We start from the raw sequence: 10,000 nt of genomic DNA, 5'->3' as shown, positions 1-10,000 counted from the left end.
AATACACCACATACCCAAACTTATGGGATACTATGAAAGCAGTGCTAAGAGTGAAATTCATAGCACTAAATGCCCACATAAAGAAGCTAGAGAAATCTCATGCTAGTGACTTGACAGCACACCTGAAAGCCCTTGAACAGGAAGAAGCAATGTCTCCCAGGAGGAACAGATGTCAGGAAATTATCAAATTGAGAGGTGAAATCAATAAAATAGAAATAAAGAGAACAATACAAAGGATTAATGAAACAAAGAGTTGGTTCATTGAGAAGATCAACAAGATAGACAAGCTTTTATCCAAACTAACCAAAAGACAGAGAGAGAGCATCCAAATTAACAAAATCAGAAATGAAAAGGAGGACATAACAACAGACAATGAGGAAATCCAGAGAATCATCAGGTCATACTTCAAAAGCCTCTACTCCACAAAACTGGAAAATCTAAAAGAAATGGATAATTTTCTGGATAGGTACCACATACCTAAGTTAAATCAAGACCAGATAAACAATTTAAATAGTCCAATAACCCCTAAGGAAATAGAATAAGTCATTAAAAGTCTCCCAACCAAAAAAAGCCCAGGACCAGATGGATTCACTGCAGAATTCTACCAGATCTTCAAAGAAGAATTAATACCAATACTCTTTAAATTGTTCCACACAATAGAAGCAGAAGGTATATTACCAAACTCCTTCTATGAGGCTACAATTACCCTGATTCCTAAACCAACAAAGATGCAACAAAGAAAGAGAACTACAGACCGAAGATCTCCCTCATGAATATTGATGCAAAAATATTCAATACAATACTGGCAAGCTGACTCCAAGAACACATCAAAACAATTATCCACCATGATCAAGAAGGCTTCATCCCAGGGATGCAAGGGTGGTTCAACATATGAAAGTCCATCAATGTAATACACCATATAAACAAACTCAAAGATAAAAACCACATGATCATCTCACTAGACGCAGAAAAGGCATTTGACAAAATCCAACACCCCTTCATGATAAAGGTCTTGGAGTGATCAGGAATACAGGGAACATACCTAAACATAATAAAGGCAATCTACAGCAAGCCAACAGCCAACGTCAAATTAAATGGAGAGAAACTCAAAGCAATACCTCTAAAATCAGGAACAAGGCAAGGCTGTCCCCTTTCCCTATACTTATTCAATATAGTACTTCTAGTTCTAGCCAGAGCTATAAGACAACATAAGGAGATTAAGGGGGTACAAATTGGAAAGGAAGAAGTCAAGCTTTCCCTATTTGCAGATGACATGATAGTATACATGAGTGACCCCAAAAATTCAACCAAGGAACTGGTACAGCTTATAAAAACCTTCGGCAACATAGCAGGATACAAGATAAACTAAAAAAAAAAATCAGTAGCCCTCCTATATACAATAGACAAACAGGCTAAGAAGGAAATCAGAGATACATCACCCATTACAATAGCCATAAATGATATAAAATACCTTGAGGTTACTCTAACTAAGCATGTGAAGGACCTATATGACAAGAACTTTAAGTCCCTGAAAAAAACAATTGAAGAAGATGTCAGAAAATGGAAAGACCTCCCATGCTCATGGATAGGCAGGATTAACATAGTAAAAATGGCGATCTTACCAAAAGCAGTCTACAGATTCAACACAATCCCCATCAAATTACCAACACAATTCTTCACAGATCTGGAAAGAATAATACTCAACTTCATATGGAAAAACAAAAAACCCAGGATAGCCAATAGAATCATGTACAACAAAACAACCTTTGGAGGCATCATGATCCCCGACTTCAAGCTCTACTATAGAGCTACAATAATAAAAACAGCTTGGTACTGGCATAAAAACTGACATGTGGACCAATGGAATCGAATTGAAGACCTTGACATTAACCCACACACCTATGAACATATAATTTTTGACAAAGAATCCAAAACTGTACAATGGAAAAAAGAAAGCATCTTCAACAAATGATGTTGGCATAACTGGATATCAATGTGTAGAAGGCTGCAAATAGATCCATATCTGTCACCGTGCACAAAACTTAAGTCCAAGTGGATCAAAGACCTCAACATAAATCCAGCTACTCTGAACCTGATAGAAGAGAAAGTAGGAAGTAGTCTTGAACACATTGGCACCATGTAGTGGATAGCCATCCCAGCATTGGCCGGGAAGTTCCAACTCCCATTGAGGCTTCGGTAATGGTCCCGCCCACAAGGCAGGGTGGAGAAGGAAATGGAAGACGGAGGATCAGAAGGGGAGGTGCGCTTGGTTCCGGGACCCTGGACGCTGGAGGGAGACCGTGCAGAGTTCTCCAGAGAACACCGCCAGACTGCACTATACCTTTGCCAGACCCTGCAACCTACCCCTTCATTGTAAGTTACCCCACAAAATAAACCTCCCTTTTAACTATGTGGAGTGGCCTAAATAATTTCACCAATATCTGGCGCTCATGTGGGGCAAATCACAAAGGCCTAGGCGGCTCCCTCCCTCAGCCTCCTCCCCAGCTGGCAGGTACCTAAACGGGCCTGCAAAGTTAGCTTAGCCCCTAGACCAGCAAAAACCCACTGTAAGTGAGGCCTTCCCACTCCTCCTGCTTTGGAGCTATACCAACGCCTCCTACTGGCTGAAAAGTGCTACTGCACTCCCAAAACCACAGAAAGGTAAACTTTTTTAAAGTAAAAGTACTTGATAATTTTACACCTTAAAACTGACTAACAAATTTTGAGTAATTCTTGTAATATGGCAGACAACATTACCTCACAAGGATTTAAAAACCTTTTTGCCTGTATGATGAATGACATTCTCCTGGAAATATACGACCTCCCTAAGACATATCTGGCCTGTACCATTTTGACATTCATTGTAATAATTCACATAGTGTTCAAACACTGGTTTAATAATAAGAACAAAGATGAGTCATTATTGGGACTGATACAGGCTTTAAAAGATAGCAATGAAGACTTACATAAAAAGATTCTCTCTCTGGAATCTGCTGGCCAGGACTTACAAAACAAGCTTGTACCCAAAATTGCTTTTATTGATAATAAATATGAGTATTTAATGGATAGAACACTAACTCTCCAGAGTGAAGTTGTAGCTACTCAGACACTATGTAAGGAAGAAAAATTATCATTACTTGATAAGATAAGGTCCATGGAATCATGTGTTTCAGAAGAACATAAAAACTTCCATGATTCCATGAAAAATCTGGAATCCCTTACAGGAGAGGAGGTTTACTCCCTGGAACAGACCCTAGGTGCTCGTTTACAAGCCCTGGAGAAAACTCTCAATAAACATGACAAGGGACCTAAAAAGCAGAAGGGCAAGACCATACAGGTTGTAACATCTCCAAATGGCTCTCATACAATGGCTTATCCTGTTATCATCTATGAGAAGCCAGCAGATGACACACACCCCGAGCCATATACGACATATACATTACAACCAATTTCGACAAGGGACTTTAAAAATATAAAGGAAGCAGTAGTTACATATGGGATACACTCCACATATGTAAAACAGATGTTAAATTCGTGGTCTACCTCACATAGAATCATTCCAGATGACTGGCATCAGTTAATTTCAGCTGTTCTAGAATATAGCCAGCAGTTACAGTGGAAAAGCTGGTTGAGAGAAGAGGCAAGAAATTTAGAACAACAAGGTAAACTCAGAGGTTTTGAGATCTCCCAAGATCAAATACTTGGTGAGGGATGTTTTGCTGACAGGAATGTACAAGCCATTTATGATGAGCATACAATATCCCTATGCTGTACCGCAGCTCTAAATGCTTGGGAAAAAATTCCAGAACCTGGAAAAGCAACTGAGGTATACACAAAGATATTTCAGGGACTGCATGAACCCTTCACTGATTTTTTACAAAGGCTGAACACAGCTATAACAAAAGCTGTATCAGATAAAGAATTAAGAAAAGTATTAACTGAGTCCTTGGCATTCGACAATGCTAATGCAGAATGCAAAAGAATACTTACACCATTAAACATCATATCAGCTCCTTTGGAAGAATGGATTCAGTATACTAATAGTGTTGAATCTCTTAACTACAGTAATGAGGCTTGGATAGGAGAGACAAATCCCAGAGATGAAAGAAGGCCCCGTGGTACCGAATGTTTTAAATGTGGTACACCAGGTCATATAAGTAAAAACTGTACATGGGGTAATCCTATAAGTAATACTCCTTCTAGGAATAGCCTAAACAGGAGACCCCAACCACCTCCTGGATTATGTAGAAGATGTGGCAAAGGCTGACATTGGACCAGCGAGTGCAGATCAAAAATAGATATACGAGGCAACCCTTTACTGGCGGGAAACGCCTCAGGGGGCCTCTTTCAGGCCCCCAAACCAAATGTGGTAAGAACATTCCCAGCCACTGTGGAAGACATTCCTCTCCAGGACAACTGAATAAACCAATGCCTAATGTAAAAACCGATACTGCAATGGATAATAAAACAGCTCTGATAGATGAATCACAGTTTACAAAGAACACAATAAAACAAATATTTTGGCAGACTTCCATAAATGAACAAAGACCAAAGCTTAGAATTCGAATTAATGGCTTGGTTCTGGAGGGCCTGGTAGACACAGGTGCAGATGTGACTATAATTACAACAAAATCATGGCATCCAAATTGGCCTCTTCAAGAGGTAGATGTCCAACTTTTAGGAATTGGCACCCTATCTCAGATAAAACAGAGTTCGAGATGGGTTGAATGCATAGGGCCAGAAGGACAGAGAGGAAGGCTGAAGCCATATGTAGCAAATGTAGCAGTGAATCTAAGGGGCCGAGATCTGTGGAATACCTACAGATTAAAATTCCTACACTCTCAGAAAATGAATACAGGCCAATGCATGTTTCTAGGAATAATATCATAACATGCTATAAAAAACAGTCACCAACAATTCAGGCTGTACACAAACAGAGCACAACTGCTGTTGAACTCTCAGAAGTACCAACTGCCTTACCTTTAAAATGGCTAACTAATAAACCTGTCTGGGTTGGACAGTGGCCTTTGACAAAAGAGAAGTTACAAGCTTTAGAACAGCTGGTTCAAGAGCAGTTAAATGCTCAACACATTGAAGAATCTACCAGCCCTTGGAATTCTCCTGTATTTCTTATTAAAAAAGAAAGTCTGGTAATTGGAAAATGCTGACAGATCTGAAAGCTATTAATAAAGTAATTCAGCCAATGGGCTCCCTACAGACTGGGATGCCCTTGCCCTCTCTGCTACCCAAAGAATGGCCTATAATAGTTATTGACTTAAAAGACTGTTTCTTTACCATACCCTTACAAGAAAATGATAGAGAAAAATTTGCCTTCACAGTTCCTAATTATAACAATTCTCAGCCAGTCAAGAGATATCAATGGAAGGTCCTCCCACAGGGAATGTTAAACAGCCCTACCTTATGCCAATACTTTGTGCAAAAACCATTGGAGATAATTCGTGTAAAGTTTCCACAATCCATAATTTATCACTATATGGATGATATCCTATTAGCTGATCCAAAGTTAGACACATTAGAAAGCATGTTTGAAAAAGGAAAAAAAAGTTTTGCCTCACTGGGGACTGCAAATTGCTCCTGAAAAAATACAAAGAGGTGATTCTATTAATTACTTAGGATATAAGATAGAGTTACAAAAAATTAGACCCCAAAAGGTACAACTGAGGAGAGATCGATTAAAGACTCTTAATGATTTTCAAAAGTTGTTAGGAAGCATTTCCAACTTATTGGGTATCATGGGAATACCCAAAGATGAACTACAAAATTTGGCTACTACTCTAGAAGGGGACAAAGAATTAAATAGTCCAAGAGAATTATCAGCCGAAGCTGAGAAGGAATTGGCTCTAGTAGAAAAGACAATTCGAGAAGCACATGTGGATCGTGTGGATCCTGAACTTAAATGCATTCTTGTCATATTCCCCTCCAGACATTCCCCCACAGGTATTTTGATGCAGAGGGAAGATATTATATTGGAATGGATATTCCTACCACATAAACCAAATAAGAAATTAAAGACTTATATAGAAAAGATCTCTGATTTGATTCAAAAAGGTAAATTAAGACTTTGTCAGTTGACAGGAATGGACCCAGCAGAAATTGTAGTACCTTTAACTAATGAGGAAATTTCATCACTATGGAAAGATAATGAATACTGGCAGAGAGCCTGCAGTAACTTTTTGGGAGGGATTAACAACCATTATCCCAAAAGCAAGAGGATAGAATTCATAAAGAAGACTGAATGGGTCCTTCCTCACATTGTACGACACAAGCCAATTTCTGGAGTCCTCACATTCTATACTGATGCAAATAAATCCGGGAAAGCAGGATACAAATCAGGAGACCTAAGTAAAGTGGTACAAAGTCCATACAGCTCTGTACAAAAGGCAGAAATGTATGCCATTCTTATGGTACTGATGGACTTCACAGAACCCCTCAATATATTCACTGACTCTCAATATGCAGAGAGAGTTGTTTTACACATTGAAACTGCTGAATTTATTCCTGATAATACAGAATTAACTTCATTATTCATACAATTGCAGGAAATCATAAGAAAAAGGGAACATCCTATATATATAACACATATCAGATCCCATACAGGTCTGCCAGGACCTCTAGCACAAGGTAATGATGAGATTGATCAGTTACTAATAGGTAATGTGCTAGAAGCCTCAGAATTTCACAAGAAACACCATGTAAATAGCAAAGGTTTGAAGAAGGATTTCTCCATTACTTGGCAACAAGCTAAGGATATTGTGAAAAAATGTCCTACTTGTTCCTTCTATAACCAAACTCCGTTACCTGCAGGAAGCAACCCAAAAGGTATACAAAGAAATGAAATTTGGCAGATGGATGTGTTTCATTTTGCAGAATTTGGAAGATTAAAGTATGTACACCATACCATTGACACCTATTCAGGATTTCAGTGGGCAACTCCTATGAGTTCTGAAAAGGCTGATTCTGTGATTACACACCTATTAGACGTTATGGCCATCATGGGAATACCTGTACAAATTAAGACAGATAATGCCCCAGCATATGTCTCCAATAAAATGAGACAGTTCTTTGCTTATTACAATATAAAGCATGTTACAGGTATACCACACAATCCCACAGGCCAAGCAGTCATAGAAAAATCCAATCGAACTTTAAAGGATATGCTAAATAAACAGCAACGGGTAACAATGACTCCTAGAAATAGATTGCATAGTGCTTTATTAACCTTGAATTTTCTCAATGCTGATGAGAAAGGAACAACAGCTGCGGAGAGACATTGGATGACAGACAAAACTCCTGACCTAAACCAACCGGTTTATTTCAAAGATGTGTTGACCTCAGAATGGAAACCTGGATATGTCCTATGTTGGGGGAGGGGTTTTGCTTTTGTTTCCACAGGAGAAGAAAAGCTATGGATACCAACAAAATTGATAAAAATTCGATTTGAACAGAAGAAACCCCTTGATGAGGAGAAGTAAAAGATCATCCACCAATGTGACATCTCTTCAGGTTGTAAGAAAAATTTAACAATCAAAGGTTGGGGAGGGTTCTGTTTTTGTCTTTCCAGGATAATGGAAATACCCATCTTCCAGAAATCATAAGGCATTGGATATCTGGATGTTTACAACAGAAAGAAAGAATCTATTGGTACCAATGTACACAGGGTAAGATATCACTGTCTAACATCTATATCTCTATCAATCTAGAATAGTTGTGGTTCCAATTTAATTATAAACCAAGCTGGCTTTGGAGATGGAATTGGCTCACTCCTTCTCTATACCCAAGCATATTGATAAAAGAAAAGGTTGAGAGATTCTTCAGTCCCATATCAGAAGAGCCCTCTGGTGTGAGACAGAAGGAAACCAATTATAAGGGACCATTATCTTCAAGATTCTAATTCTCTCCATGCTTATTCTTGATTTCTTGGAATCCTTTCTTACATGTCATGACATCTTTAAATCCAAACCTTCCATTCTGATAAAAAATAAGTTTTTTCCAATAACAATCTCTGAGGTCTCCAGAAGGAAGATGGGGCCCCAACAACAACAACTCTACCCAATCCAGAATAATGCTATGGTAATCATCATCATACTATACTTCTTGCCAGAATTTCAGACAATCTTACCCATTACTCTGAGAGTTGCTGCAGAATCTACAGTTAGTCTAACTGAGATTTAACTATCTGAGCTTTCTCACAATACCCAACAGAGATACCATCTCCCCCTAAACAGCAGGAAGCAATTCTAAGAAAATGACGCCCCTTATACCTAAGGTTTCATATTTCTCAGGGTTATGGATAATGGTTCTAGGGTTGGGGGTGGAAGAAACTGTTAAACTCAGTACTCTCCCTAAGGAAATAAAATATGTTTCAAAAAAAAAAAAGGAAAAGAAATGGAATGGATAGGTATAAGATATTATGGTAGACTACCATATACATTAGCAAACAAATTTAGTAATATAGCAGCCTTTGCACTGTTATGAATTGTTATATGTTGATACAAATATAAACCCTTTATATTCCTATTTAAGATAATTTGTATATTGATACAAATACAGAACTATGTTTGTTATATTGTACACATATTTTAACTCTTATTTGAAATATTTGTATATTGATACAAATGTGAATTTATATCTGTCATACTGTATGTATGTTCTACTTCTGTTTAAGATATTCTGTATACTTATATATATTTAGGATTATTATCATATTGCATATTGCACTATACATTCCTACCTCTGTTAAAGATATTTTGTGTATTGTCACAATTTAAAGTCATTGTCCTTTTACTGTACATTTGCTTACAGACTGTTTGCCTTATTTATAGGAAGCCTTAGTCCTTAGGTTCTTTAGGTAGATAAGACTTATAGAGTTATTGTCACCTATGCTTGTCATCTCTATAATTATGTTAGTTAGGTTATCCAGATTTATAAATACATAGGTCAGATGGACAGGTAATCTGCAAACACTTCATGGACCTAGAGAATATGGCATTTAAATAACTTAGAATTCTGTTGATGTGAGACACAATTGCTCCTGGCAGCACCAATTTGATCCCGAGAGAGTGTTGGGCTTCTAAGACATTTCCATTTGGAAGTTTGTCTTCTTGGCACAAAATGGCCTACTGGGCAAAGAACTGCCCTTGCCTCAACTGCTGACAGTACAAATGCTGTCCTTTCTGGACAAGCGGGACACAAGGAAAGCAACCACTATACTTTGCCAAGACAGGGTAAGATGGTCTTTCAGAATTCCTGCTTCTGAAAATGGTCTGTCAGATACTCTAGGCCTGTAGCCAATTTGAATGCACCAACGATGCTGAGAAACATTAGGTAACTGTCCAGGCTGCTAGCTGTCTCTGTCTACTCTTGCGAGACTCCCGAAAGTTGCTTGCGTCCTTCTCCCATTTCTCACGTATTATTATATTCCTTCTCAGGTCTTTGACGAGGTTGAAGATTAGCAGTTATAGTTACAACTTAGTATATATACATATATAATATCTTAGATAGAATATATTATGTATTAGACTCAGGTTCTTTAGGATAGGATACCTTTTGGAATGGTCTTTGTAACATGCCACCTACCCACGCTCTAGACTTCCCTGGATTTTACTATGTGTTTTTTGCTTGATATTGTTTGCACTTATTGTAATTCCAACTTATCTAAGTCATTATCCCTCATTACTCCTGGACAATATTTGATAACCATCTCTTGTATATAGTCTTGTATTAGGTTAGAACTTTCTTATTTAGACAAAAGTGGGAGATGTAGTGGATAGCCATCCCAGCATTGGCCGGGAAGTTCCAACTCCCATTGAGGCTTCGGTAATGGTCGCGCCCACAAGGCAGGGTGGAGAAGGAAATGGAAGACGGAGGATCAGAAGGGGAGGTGCGCTTGGTTCCGGGACCCTGGACGCTGGAGGGAGACCGTGCAGAGTTCTCCAGAGAACACCGCCAGACTGCACTATACCTTTGCCAGACCCGAACC

The sequence above is a fragment of the Onychomys torridus genome, chromosome 8 (assembly GCF_903995425.1).
Source record: "Onychomys torridus chromosome 8, mOncTor1.1, whole genome shotgun sequence".
NCBI classification, from domain to species: domain Eukaryota; kingdom Metazoa; phylum Chordata; class Mammalia; order Rodentia; family Cricetidae; genus Onychomys; species Onychomys torridus.
This window is presented reverse-complemented; position numbering follows the sequence as displayed.